Raw genomic sequence first — 18,355 nt, 5'->3', positions numbered from 1 at the left:
TGAGCTTTGAAGGTTGTCAAAAATGCCCGAATGACTTACTCGAGTGCATCTTATAGTTGGTGCACACTGCTGCAATTGCGCCTTAGCGGTGAAGGGAATGAATATTGCAGGTGTTGAAGAGGGTACACTGAAGTGACTGCATTGTCGTGGACAGTGTCCAGTTCCTTCAGTGTTATTGAAGTTACACCCATCTAGGCAAATGGAGAGAGTTATATTCCACGTCTCATTTGTGCCTTGCAAACGATGTAGGACTCACGGAACAATAAGTTGAGTTTATAATCAAAAAATGTCTCAAGAACATGTTGTTGTTGTCAAAGTGTTTATGTCGCCAGTTTCGATAAGTTTTTTTCCCGAAATAATAGCTCTGTGGACGATTACACGGGGTAATTTGTTTACAGTAAAGTTATTGAATGTCAATGAAATATGATTAGATTCTCATTTGTCGGAGTGTTCATTACTCTATTTCGTCCTTGTGTGGAAAATCTGATTCCAGTCGCTGTCTGATTTCAAGTTCCAATTGCCGTCTGTGCTTGAAATTCCAACCGTTTCTTCGCATAAATGTCTCCACCTGCCGTAATAATATGTAAGGACGCTGCAGGGACAGCAGAGATTAATGAGCATGTTGTCAACACTGGAGAAAATGTAGCTTCGTGGAATGATTGGTTAGGCTGGGATTATTCTCCTTGAAACAAAGAAGACGGAGGGGAGCTCTATAATCACAAATAACATTTATAAACGTTCAATATTCATTGACAGGGTAGTTACGGGCTGGTGGTTCACCCTCTGGTAGGAAGAAAGCAGAATTAGATATTGCCTGTTTAGTTCAGAAATTAGATTAGGGTGGAAACAGGCCCTTCGGCCCAACAAGTCCAAACCGACCCGCCACCTCGCACTGCAGGTGACCAATTCATCCAAACTGCACATTTGTGGACTGTGGGAGGAAACCGGAGCAAACCCAGGGAAAACGTGCAAACTCCACACACTTAGTCGCCTGAGGCGGGAAGGGAACGCGGATCTCTGGCGCTGGAAAGCAGCAGCTCTAACCACTTTGCCACCGGGCCACACACGACAAAGGAGTATTTTTTTTGCTCAGGGGCCAGTAAATCGATGGAACTCCTTGCCGAAATTGTTGTTGAAGCTGAGTCGTTGTGTATTTTCAAACTGTGCCACACAGATATTTAATCAGAAAGGCAATGAAGCTTTGTCGAGGCAATGCTGCAGAATGGAGTTGAGGCTTATGAGATCAGCCATGAGTTCGTTGAATGGTGGAGCAGACTCGATGCGCTGAATGGCCGACTTCCATTCCGACATCATTTGGTCTACCGCCTTATTTAATTGATACCTTTCGAATTCTGAGGGGAGGGGATTAAGTGATTGAAAAGGTTTCTCAATCTGATCAGACAGATCAGGAACGAAGCTCATAAGTTCATGAACAGGAAATGTGTTGGGGCCTGGATACAACAAATGGCACTGGGCACACCGCAGATGAGTATGTGCAGATGTTGTGATTGCTAAAGAAAATTGGTGGATCTAATATTGTTGCCAACTTGGTGATCACGCTGTATAATGGATCGCGGTATGACTCATACAGCAAAAGGTTGTGAAAGAATGAAAGGTTCATTTCATTGGAAAAGTTTTCTGCGGTTCCAATTCAATTGACTGTTTAAAATACTGATCAGAACTTTGTGTGGTGTATTACATGAAAATTCACAATCCCACTGGATAAACTATTGCACTCGATCTTTCCTTATTTGTTCCCCTTTCATTCGACGTAAATTCATAGAATGTCAAGATGGAATGAAAGGAGAAAAGAAACGTTTGCACTCCATTTCATTATCCCAATGTAACTTACAACAGAATCAAATTGCTTTACTTCGACTTTGATGAGGTACCGATTTTTCACAAATCTCCGGTGCAATGGAGGGCAAGAGCAAGATCGTCCACGTTAAATGTTGCATTCAATTTTGCTCCGAATTTATTTCAGCTGAACGAAAATACTGATGAGAAAAACAGAAGGATGAATGACAAAACAAGATGGCAGTTTTGATGCTCAGTTACTTTGGCAGATTTCAATGGGTATCAAATGAACCCAACATCATGGCGATCCTCCTCCCATCTTTAAGGCATGGGATTATAGCAGGAAATCGATCTCCAAGAGACGGGTCACTTCCTATTCATTATGGAATAGCTTTCCTTGACAATATACCAAATCTGCTCAGTTCCATTTATAATGCTTCATGTGGAATATTAATAGAAATCTTTTAAAAAAACACTGAGTTTTTTTGCTGAATCTTACTCAGCTGCAGACGTTTCCGATATTTCTTTGCATCTGAAGTCGTCCAAATTAGATATTGTTTCCTCGCACCTTCTACCCCCGACACCCTCCTTTACACTTTTACCTGGCCACACGCTGTCTCTCTCCTGTTGAAACTCACTGCTTGTGTGTCTCTCAATGTGCCTTTCCAAATATTTTGGAAAACGGATTGTCTGAGGGACAGAAATTCTGCCCCCATTATTTCTTTGTCCTACATCGATGGTTTTGAAATCTTGACTTTCAGAAATTTATGAACTTGAAAAAGTGAATTTGCCACATATTTACTCTCTCCAAACCTCAAATACTCTGGAAAACTTCCATTCGGTTTTCCTTGGTTTAGTTTCAAATTTTCCAAAACACAAATAAATAAAACTCCATCCCCACTAAATGCCGTCAGCATCGTCTCCAATGTCTTAGCAGCACAGTAAACACTGGAAGTGTCCTCGCTAATAGAATCACCGTTTCCCTACAATGCAGAAAGTACAGTTGAGTCAATCGGGTCTGGAGGGAGACTATGAACAGCATCTCAACCAGACCTAGCTCCCGTCTCTCTCCCCGCAGGCCTCTGGCTTGTGATTTCAAATAAACCTAGTGGAATAAAACCTGACAACTTGTGACTGCTGACCTTATCACTGCGTTGCCCCTGGCTAATTCATTTAACTTACTGAATTCACTCTCTGGACACATCAGCGCAATGTAACATGGCCAATCCACCTAACCTATAGACTTAAGAGCAGTGCGAACCACTGATCAAATGTAACATCACATTGAACACTATCTGTATCATGAGTAATGGCTTTACACACTGGCAACTCCGCCTAGTGAAAGCAAGCTGTGCCCACTAACACGAATTCAATGCATCCAAACGCGGTTCTACGCTGCACAAACTCAGTAGTTCTGCTGGAAATGTCTCTGCGCTCAGATCTGAATGGGTTTATTCTGTTTTCTTCCTCAGATTCCTGCTTTAAATAAACACATCAGTCAGGAACAACTCTATATAATGGTTTTGATTGCAACACAAACACAATGTGCAGTTTGCTGAAGTTACGTGTTTGCACTTTCACTGACACTCCATCTCCCCAGGAGCTGCAGCCCTTCCCCAAATGATTCAGACAGCACTGTCCCTGCTGTGACATGTCCCATCGAGAATGGAAGGCCAGCCATGAATAACCTTCACTGCGGAACAGAGCGACAGGCTTAAAACCTTTACAATGCCCCCAGCGGATTATTGAGCCCTGTGACAGGTGGGGACATTAACCACAATACTGTGGAGGACAACAATGTCGAAGGAGGCTCTTCAGCCTGTTGTGGCCGCACTTGTCAAACACAACTGCTTAACGACCTGAATCAAGTTTTCCATCGTTTAGCTCATGATCTTACATGTTTTGGCATCGCAAATCAACATCTCAATTTTTTTTAAGGTTAGAATGATTTCCGCCTCTATGACCCTTTCCGCAAATCTACTCAAACCTTTCTGCCTTTTCCCGAAATCTCTTGGCCCCAGTGGTCAATCTCCCCATCAATGAGAAACGCTTCTTTCAGTCTATCCTATCCATAACCCTCAGCATTTAGTACATCTCAGTCATGTCTTCTCCAATCTCCTCTGCTCGGCGACAAACAACCCCAGTCTGTCCAATCTCTCCTCACAACTGAAACTCTTCAGCCCAGACAATATCCCAGTGAATCTCTACTGCAACGTTCCCAGTGCGATCACATCCATGCAGGACTCTGAATTGCAGAACTGCACACAGTCATCTAGCTAGGGCCGAATGAACTTTTTTTTCTATTCTGTTACAGTATGAGGGCGTCGCTGGCTCAGCAGTATTGATTGGTATCCCTAATTGCACAGCGGGCAGTTGAGACTCAACCGTATTGTAGTGAGTCTGGAGTCACATGGAGGCCCGAGCAGGTAAGAATGGCAGTTTCATTCCTTAAATGTCGTCAGATGGATTTGTTTTTTTTTTCAACAATTGAACATGGATATACAGGAGTTATAAGATTCGTAATTCCAGAAAGTAATTGAATCCCAATTCTACCACCGAGCATGGTCGGAATCAAACCCAGGTCCCAGGTGTCTGAATTACCAGTTCAGTGTTCAGTGGTAATAGCGCTTGACCATTGCAGAAAAGCAGTGAAACTGATCTTATCCAATTAAGTCACTTTTCCCCGATACTGTTCTGTGCCATTTTTCAGACCTTGACCCCCCCCCCCCCCCCCCCCCCCAATAATATCTGGTCCATATCAGTAAAAGCTGCGACATGAGGATTGATCTCACAACAGTGGTAACCATTTGGATCAAATGGTCTGCAGATCCCGATGGAGGTGGGGGGGGGGGGGGTTTGGGGCACGTTCATCCAGCAACAGTGACTGCAGCCACACAGACTGATCGGTATCAATCTGAGAGTCAGTGTTAGATTCTGCAATACCTTAGTGAGATAGGAAATGACTCCGCAAACACATGAGGAAAGAGCAGCGCTCCGAAAGCTAGTGCTTCAATTAAACCTGTAAGATCATAACCTGGTGTTGGGTCATTTTAAACTTTGTACTCCATAGTCCAACACCAGCATCTCCAAATGAATGAAATGGGGGTATGGGATGGAAATTTCGGTTCGTGATCGTAGGAGGGAAGAAATCTCTGAGAACGGGTGAATTTGAATTCTGACATATGAAACACAGAGATGTGAGCGAGCAGAGCTTGAAGGAAAAAAAATCACCTGGAGAAAATCAAAACTTTAAAACAACTGATTTATGTGGGATTCACAGAAGACTGGGAGACATCGATGAACTATTGCCGTGACTCGGATTCGAACCGAGGTTGCTGCGGCCACAACGCAGAGTACTAACCACTATACGATCATGGCAACCCACAGACGAACACAGTAAACACGTGCAATAAGTACAGTGTCATAAGAAATGTTAGGCAGCGCACCAAATGCACAATATCAGTGCTTAGCGAACAGTTGCAGATTTGTGGGAACTCAGAATGGGCTGGCGGTTTAACATCAGTTCCCCCAGTGGCTGTGGTGATTCCATCATTAATGTGTTGAAGGCTGAGATCAATAGATTTCTTCAAAACATCAAAGATTCCAGCTTTTGTTACCTGCACATCCACCAATAACATTTATTGTATCCGTTACTCCCAGTGCAGTCTCTGGTACATTGGGGAGACTGGGCGTCTCCAAACAGACCGCTTTCGGAAACATCTCCAGGACACCCGCACCAATCAACCACATCGCCCCGTGGCCCAACATTTCAACTCCCCCTCCCACTCTGCCGAGGGCATGGAGGTCCTGGGCCTCCTTCACCGCCGCTCCCTCACCACCAGACACCTGGAGGAAGAACGCCTCATCTTCTGCCTTGGTACACTTCAACCCCAGGGCATCAATGTGGACTTCAACATTTTCCTCATTTCCCCTTCCCCCACCTCACCCTAGTTCTAAACTTCCAGCTCAGCACTGTCCCCATGACTGGTCCGGACTTGTCCTCCCTGCCTATCTTCTATTGCACCTATCCATTCCACCCTCCCCCCAGACCAATCACCTTCATCCCCTCCCCCACTTAACTATTATACTCTATACTACTTTCTCCCCACCCCTACCCTCCTCTCACTTATCTCTCCACCCTTCAGGCTCTCTGCCTGAATTCTTGATGAAAAGCTTTTGCCCGAAACGTCGATTTTACTGCTCCTCGGATATTGCCTGAACTGCTGTGCTCTTCCAGCACCACTAATCCAGAATCTGTTTTCCAGCATCTGCTGTCATTGTTTTTACCAAATTTTTGTTGAAATATATATTTGAATAGAAATGCAGTATAACATCGGTTACTTCACGAGTTTCCCCACACAAGGCAGTAACCACTACTGCCACATAGTCCCATTTCCCAGCCCCAGAATCAGAGGAACTGAGTGGCACAGTCGCAAATAACCAACTTGATATAAAGATGGGAATGAGGTTGCAGAGATACTCGATGGCTCAAGTGACGCAACCGGAGAAAGCACGGTGTTTCTATGACGGTTTAGAAGCGTCAGCAATTCGGAGGTTGGGAGTGCTTCTGGTCAAAGGCGGGGCAGAAGGGAAAATTTGTTCCAGTTTATAATAACAGCAATCTACATTGCATCTTGCTAAGACAGCTGAGTGACATAACTGTAGCGTGGGCAGCTGGTTTGAAGTTTAATTTTCCTTCATTATCACCCAGTTCCCTGGAATGAATTGCTTTCACCAGTTTTATTTCCAATTGTTTAATATCTCCTTGCAGTCTGCGGCTTTCTTCCTCATGGTTAATTGCATGACTAACTGTTGTATGATCTGCACACTGCTAAATCACGGCCACGACAAGTAAATAGGAATCATTGATCTATATGGGAAAACAGTGGAACACACAGTAGGCATGCTTCGTAGGTTTGCAGGCGACGCCAGAATTGTAAACAGTGAGGAAGATTATCTAAGTTTCAAAAGGATCTTAATCCAATGAGTCGTTGTACTGAAAAATGTAACATGGAGTTCAATCTGGATAAATGGAAGATATTGCATTTGGTACAACAAAAAGAATATGGCTTTGCGTATGTTGGAGAGCATGGAAGCTCGGTGTGCAGGTACATAATTCCTTGTAATTTGCATTACCAACAGACAAGATGGTTCAAAGGCATTTAACATACTTCCCTTCATTGTTCAGTCCTTTGTGTATAGTTATGTCCGTTATGTTGAAGTTTTGAAGGACACTGATGAGGCGTCTTCTGGAATATTATGTCCAGTTCTGGTCGCCCATTAGTAGGAATGATATTATTATGCTGGTGTAGGTTCACAAAAGGTATACACGCTTGTTGCCTGTGGAAAGTTTGAGTTAAAATGAAAGGCTGGATAGGCTGATACTATTTTCAGATTCGAGATCGGGGTGCTGGAAAACCACATCAGGTAAGGCAGCATCCCAGGAGCAGGAAAATATTTGTTTTTCGCGCAAGTGTCCTTCACCGGGCTCTTCCCCGAAACGTCGATTCTCCTGCTCCTCAAATGCTGTCTGATCTGCTGTGCTTTCCCAGCACAACATTCTCGACTCTGATCTCTCATCTGCAGTTCTCACTTTCTCCTAGTTGAGAGTGTTTTCACTCTAGCTTAGGGGTTTGAACGGCGACCTGACTGAAGTTTATGAATTATTGAGAGACAAGTTTAGAGTTAACGATGGCGGCCTTTTCGCAGGAGGGAAAGTCAAGACGAGAGGGCATATGTTTAAGATGAAAAGAGAGATTTTTTTTAAAAAAACACATGTGCGGCATTTTTTGAGGGACGGTGTTTTACATGTGTAATTAACTTGCTGAGGAAGTGATTGATGAGGGAATGTTTGCAGTATTTAATGGACAATTGATTCCAAACATGAATGGGAAAGTAGGATTTTAAAAATAAATGTATTCATGCCGAGTAGGTCAGTTATTTCCCAGAGCGCATTTAAGAGTCAACCACGGTATTATCCATCTGGAGTCTCCTGTGGGAAAGAGCAGATGAATATGGCAGGTTGCTTCCCGAACTGGCATGAGTGAATCAGATGGGTTTCTTCCACACATCTTTTTCAGGTCATCACGAGACTCTTCAATTCCAGGTGCTTATTGAATTCAAACTCCACTATCTGCCATGCCAGGACCTGAACCCTTTGTCCCCAAAATTTTACCTGTGCTTTGGATAAACAACACAGTAATAAAACTACAAGGGCATTATCACCACTCAGCGGGTACAGGAGGAGGCAGACGGGAATGGGTGAGATTGGCAGTATGTTCAGCATGGATTGGTTAAACTGACAGGCCTGTTTTCATGCTGTATGACTCTGACTGACGCTATGGAGCAGGCAGCTGGTTGGGATTAACAGCCGCATTGACATCATAATCGAACACCTGATAGGATATGTAATCCTGCTGGAGTCTCCGGAGGTTGGTTTGCTCAGTCATCCCTTCCCACACATGGGACTGGTGAACGGTCTCTCCCCAGTGTTACTGATTAAATGAGATTCCATTTCTATGGTGAATTAACTCCCTTCCAGCAGTTCCCACATTACCCTGCTTTCTCTGTGGTATCAGTGTCCTTTTTTTCTACACAGGGTGAACGATCCTTTTAAATTGTGTCCACACAGATACAAATCCTGTTTTCCATGTTGTGAATGTGTTTTCATTCTTCCTCATTCACCCACAGGGTGTGAGTATCACTGGTGATGACAACATTTATTCTTTGCCCCTCGTTCGTCGCTGTCTGGCTACACCACAAACCCGGATGTGATCCCAGCCTCGGGTGTCTGTCTGTGGGCAATCTTCACATTCTCTTTGTGTTTGCGTTTTTATTTCTCCCTCTGACCAAAGATGTGCCAGTCACAGGGATCAACAATGGGAAAAGCAGGCTTATGGGACAGGGAATACCATGGGGTCTGGTGGAATGTGCTTCGGCTGTACCGTGTGGACTGGAAGGGCCGATTACACTGCTTCGCCACACGGTGGAGATTTTGAATTAAGGGTCAGCTCATGTTTTTTTCTGGTCCTGGAGTATCTCGTAGGCAGGACTGGGTGAAGATGGTTGAATCCCCTGCATCGGGGACATGAATGAATGGGATTGCAGGAAATTAAAGTCATGATCTCTTTTCCTGAGGTCAGGCTTGTATTTCATGTTTTATTTGTCGAACCCCCAAGGATGACTAGTTTAAAATATCACCGCCAGCAGCACCTTCTCCAGGTTGAAGCCTTGACTGTGTGGAAGAAACCGAGCTGATGCGAGCAAATGTAGCTGCCACCGCCAGTGTCGGAAACACAGATCCAAACAACAAAATCATCTTTGCAGCAAAACCATTGCAAAGTTAAGGGTTCAACACGCTCCACTTGTGCCACTCAGCTGTCTCTGAAAGATGCTCCGGAAATCGCTATGATCGTATAAACGGGGACAACCATTCCCTTGAGCAGGAGCACACTCAACCGAGGAATTTCTTGCGCCCCTATACCATCACAGAAGGACAGGACGCTCACCTATTGCATCAATGGAACCAGAGAGTAACTCCGCGCGCACATTCCCATCCCCATTTCCGGTTGGATCTGGGCGGCTGTGCTGATGTCAAGCTAAAATGCTATTGAAGCATATATTTCAACAATATCCTGTACTGTCCCCCGAGTCTTTGATGTTTTGTCGAAATCGATCGATCTCATTGTCATTCAAGGGATCTCCACAGTCTCTGAGGACACCGAACTGAAAGATTCAGCTCATTCTCAGTTCCCACATATCTGTCACTGTTCGCTGAGTACTGATATTGTACATTTGCTGGTCTTCCGAACATTTCCTCTGCTCGTATACTTATTGCTGCTTGCAAGCATCCAGTTCCATGCTTGCTGTGATCGTGGTTGTCGGTATTTTGCATTGTGGCCACAGCAACCTCGATTTGAAACCAAATCACGGCACTAATTGTTCTCTACGTTGTCCTTTTTGTGACACATGCTAAGAAATTAATTGTTTTACCTTCAAATTCCGCTCTCTTACATCTCTGCGTTTCATATATCAGGGTTCAAACAGGCCCGTTGTCAGAGATTCCGGTCCTTCCCGCGATCATTAAAGCTCCTTTCCGTCCCTCCTCCCATTTCTTTGAGGCAATGCCCAATCTCTCACTCTCTTTCACATTCATACTGTTCTGTCTGTGCTGCTGCTGCGGTTACTGTTGTTGGGTGAACGTGCCCCAATCCCACCATCGGGACCTTCAAACAAATCGATCCATTTGGATACCGCGGTTGTGAAATCAATCCCCATGCAGCAGCTTTTACTGACAATGGCCAGAGACAATTGTAGCGTCAGGCTCATGGAAAATAACCAGGGCAGTTTTGGTGAAAAGACATTTTATTGTTCAAGATCAGCTTTGTGGCTTTCTGTGTTGATCTTGTGATAATTTCATAGGACTGATAATCCAGAGACCGAGGTAATAGTCTGGGTACTCGGGCTTGAATCCCACAATGCCATGATCGTCAAATTTGGATTCAATAAATATCTGCATTGAAGAATCTAATGACTACTATATATCCAATGACAATTGTTGGTTAAAAAAATCTGTTTCATTGATGTTATTTCGGGATGGAATTTGCTATCCTTACTTGGTCTGGGCTGCATGTGACTTCAGACTCATAGCAATATGGTTGAGTCTCACCTGCCCTCTGGGCAATTTGGAATGGGTAATAAACTCTGCCCAGCCAGAATCGCCCTCATACTAATCCAGAAATTTAAAAAACAAATGCTCATTAGCCTCAAGCAAGAGTGTTGTGTACAGTCTTGCAAGTCACATTATAGCAGGGATGTGATCACACTGAGAACATTACAGGAGATATTTACTGGGATATTGTTTGGGCTGAAGAGTTTCAGTTTGGAAGAAAAACAGGACATAGTGGAGTGTTTGTCGCAGTGTAAAGGAGATGTAGACAAGACATGATTGAGTTAGAGTATGGACAGGGTTGACTGAACGAGTTTGCCATTGATGCAGGGATCGATCAGCAGGGGCCAGAGATTTAAGGAGAAAGACAGAAAGGTTTGAGAAGATGTGCGAAAAAGCTTTATCAGCCAGCGGGGGGTTGGAATTTGGAATACACTGTCTGCATTGTTCAGAGCGGCAGAAACCCTTATAGCCTGAACAAATATTCAGATGTGAACTTTTGATGCCAAGACAAATCAGGCTGTGGGGTACGCATTCTGAAATAGGATTCAGTTCATTAGGTATTGTTTTTGACAAGTATGGCCACAATTGGTGGACGGGCCTCCTTTGACACTCTTGTCCTCGGTAGTATAATGGTTAATATCCCTGCTTGTCACAGGGCTCAATTCTCCACTGGGCACAATGTAAATATTTTAAAATTGTCGTTCCATTTCCAAGTGCGGGTATTGATACCTGTCCTTCCATTCTGGATGGGGCATGTCACAGGAAGGACAGTGCTGCCTGAATCAGTGGGGGAAAGGGCTGCAGCTCTCAGGGAGGCAGAGTGTCAGTGAAAGTGCAAACACGTGATCTCTGCAAACTGCTCCTTTTTACTGTGTTGGAATGAAAAGCATTTGACAGACTTGTTCCGGATGGAAGTGTTTATTGGCAGCAGGAAGGTGAGGAAGGAACAGCGTAAAAGCGTTCAAATATGAGTGCAGAAACATTTCCCGCAGCACAAATCAGATTGTAAAGCACAGAGTAGTGTTTCGATACATTGAATTTGGAATGATTTGCTTTGATGAGGCTGAGTTACCAGGATATAAAGCCATTAAAAATGATACAGGTTTTGCTCACGATGATGGAACATTGGCTCAGGAATTCGCATTGCTGTTCGGTCTGAGGGTTCTATTCATTGGCCAAGTTAAATTGCCCTCTCGTGTCCAGGGATTGAATTAAGTAAATTAAGTGAATTAGCCATGGATAACGCGGGGACAATGCCAGAAGTCACAGGACGCCAGGTTATAGCCCAACAGCTTTTTTTTTTATATCATAATGGGGAGGGTTGCCCCTTCTTCTGGTGAAATATAAAGAAATGGGGAGGGGAGCTAGGTCTGGGTAAGATGCTCTTCAGTGTGTCGACACCGGCTTGATAGACTGAAATGCTCTCTCTGCACTGTAGGATTCTGTGATTCTCTCGGAGAGGGTTATGAAGGTGTTTACTGGAGTGTAAAGCCATTAGAGACGATGCTGAGACGGGGTGCACTGAGGATGAGATTTTATTCACTTGTTGTCTTCGAAAATTTAGAACAGTTATCCCTGAACCAAGAAAGACTTAATTGGGGGGTGGGGGGTGGGGGTGGGGTGGGGGGTTCATGTTATGAGATGTTTGGACAGAATAAATAGGAGGAAAATTCCATATTTCAATTGAGTAAACGTCTAGACATCCGACATTCAAACCCTTTGATAAAACCTTTGAAGGACAAGGAAATGATGAGAGCAGAATCGCTGTTACTCCAAGAATCTGTTTTTCAGAATATTTGGAAAGGCACATTTGGTGACATACAAGGAAAAAAATTCACAAGGAGAGAGACAGCGTGTGGCTCGGTAAAGGTGTAGGGGTGTGGTGTAGTCGGTCGGAAGTTGCGGGGAAACAATGTCTAAGTGGGTTGACTTTAAATGTAAAGAATTTCGTGAACGTGTGCAGCTGAATATGAATCGATTCCAAAACCACTGGATTTCGAAAGATTTGGCATAATATTCTACCTGACGCATTGTGAATGGAACTGAGTGGATGTTTCTTATTGTGAAGGGAAGATATGAATAGGAAGTGACCAGTTGCTTGGAGAGCGACTTCCTCCTTTAATCACATGCGTTAAGGATGTGAGGACAAATACCATGATGTTTGGTCCATTTAATACTCGGTGAAATATGCCAAAGCAACGAGTAACAAAACTGGTGAATTTTCTTTTGCACTTTAACCCTCTGATTTTCTAAGCAGTATTTTCCTAAAGCTGAAATAAAGTCTGAGCAAATTTGAATACAACATTAATCGTTCCAATGAGATAAATCTAATTCACTTGTGATTATTACTTTGAACATTGTGAGGTTGCAGCAAAATTAAAATGAAACGAACAAAACAGTGTTTCTTGCGATTTAATCCAATTCAGGTTCAGCCATATGAGAAAGGCCATTGAGCCACAACATCGCCTTTATTTCCCTCTCCATGGCTGCTTCTTCACGTGAAAGAGAATGTGACTGAAGAAATTATGAGTCAAATGTAGATGTGATTATGAGGGAAAATTCTTGTTCTCTGTTTCATTCCGACACAGTTCTGACTCAGACTGTATCACTGACAGCTATTCATTCTGACGAACATGGCGATTTGTTGGCATTTGCTGTTATTATAATTCTGGTGCAAGCAGAATCACAATGTTGTGGATTTGATTCCGCTCTGCAAATTTCTCATCCTTCACTTTCACCACATATAACCTGATGAGGTGACATGTCACCGCTCTACAAAATGTGCTGAGAAGACTGAATGATTGTGGTGGTGGGTTATTACACCACTGTGCTCCGCATTCACGAGTTCGAGTCACACTCTGGTTGCTAACTTCACAAACAGCTCCAGCAGTTTTTATTGGCACCTCACACGTCTGGTATAGAATGGATAGAGAATCTTGTTCTTGACCTTCACTGCACGGGAGATTCACGAATAATCGGCACCACGTTAAAGTCGAAATGAAGAGTGAGAGCAGTCATTCTATTCAATTGCAGATTAACTTAGTGTAATGAGAAAGAACACATTTTTCTTTTCGCCCCACATTCCATCTCGTCTCTCTATGAAGTTGCATCGAAAGAATGAGAAACAAATAACAATAGATCGGGAGCACAAGTTTATCCAGTGGGGGGGGGGGGGGGGGGGTGGGGGGAGTGGGGGGGGGGGGCGGCGCATGAGTATCTTAACTTAACACTTCACACAATGATCTGATCAGTAATTCAAACAGTGACTCGGAATTGGAACCACAGAAAACTTCTGCAATGAAACGAACTTTTCATTCTTTCACAAATTTCTGCTGTGTGTGAATCATACAGCGATCCATCATCCAGCGTGATCACTGACTTGCCAATTGTATAAGGTCTACCAAGTTTCTTCAGCTTTCACAACTTATGTATGCAGCCACCTGTGCTGTGCCCAGTGTCATTTGTTATCCCCAGGTCACAGTACATTTCGTCTTCCTGAGATTATGAGCCTTGTTCCTGATCTGTCTGATCTGTTTAATAATCCTTTTCTATCACTTCATCCCATCCCCCCACAATTCTGAACTTACTAATAAAATATGGCGTTTGACAAAATGTTAAACAAATGGGAGTTTGCCATTCAGCCCCTGGAGTCTGCCCCACCATTCAACGAACTCATGTTTGATCTGATAATCTTTAACTCCTTTCTGCCCACTTACCTCGTCAAATTTTCAACATCTTTCTGTTTAACTATCTGGCACAGTTTGCAAACACCCAACAACACTGATGGCATAGATTGTTTGGCCGCTGAGCAAAGAGATGACTCCTCGTTTCTGAATTAAATAGGCAATATCTAATTCTGAGATTATGTCCTCTGGTGCTCTCCTCACAGCATGGGGCAAACCACCTGCCCGTATCTACCCTGTCAAGATTCCACGAATATTGAACGTTTATGATTCGTGTTATATGATTATAGAGCACCCCTCCACCTCCTTTGTTTCGAGGAGAATATTCCCAGCCTAACCAATCATTCCACGAAGGTCTATTTTATACAGAGTTGGCAACATCCTCGTAAATCTCTGCTGTCCCCTGCAGCGTCCTTACATATTCTTAAGACAGTTGGAGAAATTTCGGTGATGAAATGGGTTGGAATTTCGGCCGCAGACCAAATACAGCAATGATAAATCTGACAAATCAGAATCTAATCATATTCGATTGTCATTTGATGGATTCATTGTAGCTGAATTCCTCCGTGTAATCGTCCTGACAGCTAGTGTTTAGGAGAAATGGAACCTGATCGCGCATAAAAGAAGTTGACGACAAAAATATGTCCATCGGTCGACTTTGTTTGATTATTAACTCAACCCTTGTCTCCGTGAAGCCTACATCGTCCACAACGCACAAATTAGATGTTGAACAGAACTCTCTCCATTTGCCTAGTTGGGTGCCGCTGAAATACCACTGAAGGAACTGGAAACCCTCCACGACAATACAGTCACTTACTGTACATTGTTCAATGCCTGAATATTTATTCACTTCACTGCTGAGGCACAATTGCAGCAGAGTGCACCACCTAGAATATTCACTGAAGTAAGTCATCCAGGCTTTGTTGACAGAACCTTCAAAGCTCAAAGACTGTATCGACTATAATGACAAGGTTGAAGATGCACTGAAACGTCACCATTTATGAATTACCCTCCAAGGCACATCGTAGCATGACTTGGAGAGGAAGCAGTGGTAAATTCATTGAGTGGTGAAGCGGTCTTGATGGGCAAAGAGTTATACTCGAGCCCTCCACATTTTATTATACAATTTTGAAAAATGTTGATTATCGCATTGACCAGACTTGTGCTCATTCCTTCAGTTGTTTCCAAAACTGGTGTTTGCTAAAGATCGAATATCATTCTCAGACTGTGGTCAACAAAGAGCCTCTCGTACAACTGATCTCCCTGCCCAACAATCTTCAGAGATCTGTGAATATCTACTCCAAAATCTCTTTGGTCCAAAACACCACTCAGAATCCTCACTGCTATTGTTTCAACTCTCCAAATTCATTACCACTTATTGGTTTGGATTCAATTCCATTCGCCGTTTTTCCTTTCCACCTGATTGATACATCCATGCAACCCTGATATTATTCATCACAATCACCAAGACGACGAATTGTTGCATCGTCTGTCAACATCTAAACGTGACTCCTACAACTATGTTTGAATTATTGATCTACATCAGGAAACAGTGGTACTCCACTGGAAACAGGCATCCAAGCATTGTTCATTGCTGGATAGGATCAACACCTGCAATCACAGCAGAATCGGACCCTTGCTATCATTTGTAAACCTGATTGCAACTCTGCAGGTTGGTCTCCTGACTGATTCCTTCTCACATAGGGGAGTGGTGAATGACCTGCCCACATTGTGACTGAGGAAGTGAGTTTACATTTCAGCGGGCAATTAAATCCCTTCCTACAGACTCCGTCCCCATGGACCTGACTTCATGGAGGCGTGGGTATTCTTGTGTCTATTTAGTTTCGATAATCAGATGAATTTGAGACCACGCTGAGACGATTCCCAATTTCCCGGTCATCCATGTATATTTTTTATCCTTCCTTATTCTCCCCAGGAGTGTGACCATCATAGTCTGAACAGCATTTGTTGTTCAACCTTAACTCTCCTTGAACTGAGTCAGAGGGAATGTATGGGTGAACCGTACTATTGTGGGTCTGGAGTTATATGTTGGCAGGTCTCTTTAAGGAAGGCAGATTTCCCTTTTGAAGGGACATGAATGAATGGGTTTTCAGCAAATTAAAAATTTTTGTCACTCTTCCTCTCAGCGGGTTTATATTCCAGATTTTATTCATCGAATCTAATTACCACCAGCTGCAATGCTCCAGTCTCCAAGGGTTGCTCGCCAAAATATCGCCATTATATTTACAGATGACACGAAGATTGGTGGAGTAGCAGAAAGCATAGTGGACTGTCAAAGAATGAAGGAGAATATAGATAGAGCAGTTGAGCGGAGAAGAGGCAGATGGAGTTGAATCCAGGCAAATGTGAGTTGATGCATTTTGGGAAGTCTAATTCCTGGACAGATGCATGTGTAGGAAGAGTGCAGAGGGATGCTTTGGAATTGGGTGATAGGTTTAGACAATGGATTTGGATCAGCTCAGGCTTCGACATCCAAAGGGCGTGTTCCTGGGCTGTAAATTTTCTCTGTTCTTTGTTCTTCTTTGTTCACTACTCTGTCAACTTCATGCTACGTTGCTGCATCTCAGAGAATGATATTGTCAATTCTAATTTTCACAGAGGGAATGAGAATATGACATGTGGCTGTGTCGGAATGAAAGTGATGTACGCTGGTCTGGAGTGTTTATTGGGAGCAAGCGGCTGATGTGGAGATGATGTGATCAAAAACAGCTCTTAATGTCGAAGTAACAAAACAGCGCATTGTTAAAGGAAAATTTCAGAGAATGCTTTCAATTAATCGATCTCTCGATGAAGGCTCCAGCACGCTTCAGCTGATCCAATCTGTATTGCGGGTTAATGCTGGTGTTGTATCCTAATACAACAATTATGTTCTTCGTTCCCGCCTTTGACCAGAAGCACTCCCAGCTTTGGCATTTCTTTCGCCTCGGTGCCATCATAGAAGAACCAGGTGCTCATCTTCAAGCCAATCAATCCATTTCGATACTGTGGTTGTGAGATCAATTCTCATGTAACAGCTTTTACCACTTGGACCAGAGATTATTCGAACATCAGGCTATGGAAAAGGACACAGGGCAGCATTGAGGAACAGAAAATTTATTCGAAAATATTTCTGTCTGTGGACTTCTACATCATTTATTCCACTTGCTCATTTAGCTCTGTCTTGTCTATTGTGTGCAGTTATGCAATTCGCATTATAGAACGGATATGATCGCACTGGAAATGATGCAGGAGAGATTTAACAGGATACTGTCTGGGTAGAAGAGTTTCAGTTGTGAAGAGAAATTGGACAGACTGGAGGCGTTTTTCTTAGAGTCGAAGAGATTGAGAGGAAATATGATTGAAATGCAAAAAATAATCAGGAATATGGATGGCATAGACTGAAATCAATGTTTTTCTTTGATGGTGAGATCGATCACGGGGGGAGGGGCAGGGTGGCATAGATTTAAGTATAGAGGAGGAAAGGTTTGAGTGAATGTTCAGACAAATGTCTTGAAACAGCTGTGGTTTGAAATCTGGAACTCATTGCATGCAAAGGTTGCAGAGGCAGAAATCCTCAAAACTTTCAGATGTTTTCCGATGTGAATTTGTGATGCCAAGACATACAAGGCTCTCGGCCAAGTAATTTTAAAAAGTGTTCCGATAGTTAAGCGAATGTTAATTTCCAGTATTAACACATAGGCTTATTTTTGCATAGAATTCCTGGGTAGTACCACCGCCTGTCACTGCGTGAGGTCGGGTTCAATTTGCTTCCAGGACAGGCGCTTGCATATTGGGAGGTCTCAGTGGGTAGAACTGCACCATTCAGCGTCAGAAATCCGCCTTTGATTCAAGTCTTGTGTGACTGACTGTGTGGAATTTGCACACTCCTGCTCTCTCTCTCTCTCCCGTGTGAGTTTTCTCTGGCTGCTCCGATTCCTTCCCACAATGCAAATGTGTGCAATTCAGGTAAATGGCAAACAAAATCTGAATGCACTGTAAGTGCTGTAAATAAGAGACAAAATTCAGAATTGCAGGTCGGGGAAAACAGAATGACCATTTCGGGTCAACAGACCCTTCGTAGGACCTGATTTTAATTCTCAATGTTAATTATGATTTCTCTCCACTGATGCTGCCTGACTCGCTGAGCTTTTGGAGTAATTTCTATTTTTGTAGGTGCACCATAAATGCTGGTTTAGAAAGATAG

At 43.4% G+C, this 18,355-nt stretch overlaps 1 protein-coding gene and 1 non-coding gene across 6 annotated transcripts in view; both read right to left on the bottom strand.

Annotated features, from left to right (window-relative positions):
• LOC140470011 (uncharacterized) overlaps window positions 1–18,355 on the bottom strand; it is a 519,342-nt gene that overhangs the window by 399,127 nt on the left and 101,860 nt on the right. The gene's annotated exons all lie outside the window — the stretch shown is intronic.
• Window positions 5,104–5,175, bottom strand: trnah-gug (transfer RNA histidin (anticodon GUG)). Its single transcript has one exon. It is a non-coding gene; the product is annotated as a tRNA-His (tRNA).

Source organism: Chiloscyllium punctatum, chromosome 50, assembly GCF_047496795.1.
Source record: "Chiloscyllium punctatum isolate Juve2018m chromosome 50, sChiPun1.3, whole genome shotgun sequence".
Lineage (NCBI taxonomy): Eukaryota > Metazoa > Chordata > Chondrichthyes > Orectolobiformes > Hemiscylliidae > Chiloscyllium > Chiloscyllium punctatum.
The sequence above is the reverse complement of the archived record's forward strand: the minus strand, read 5'-3'. Positions and strand labels throughout refer to the sequence as shown.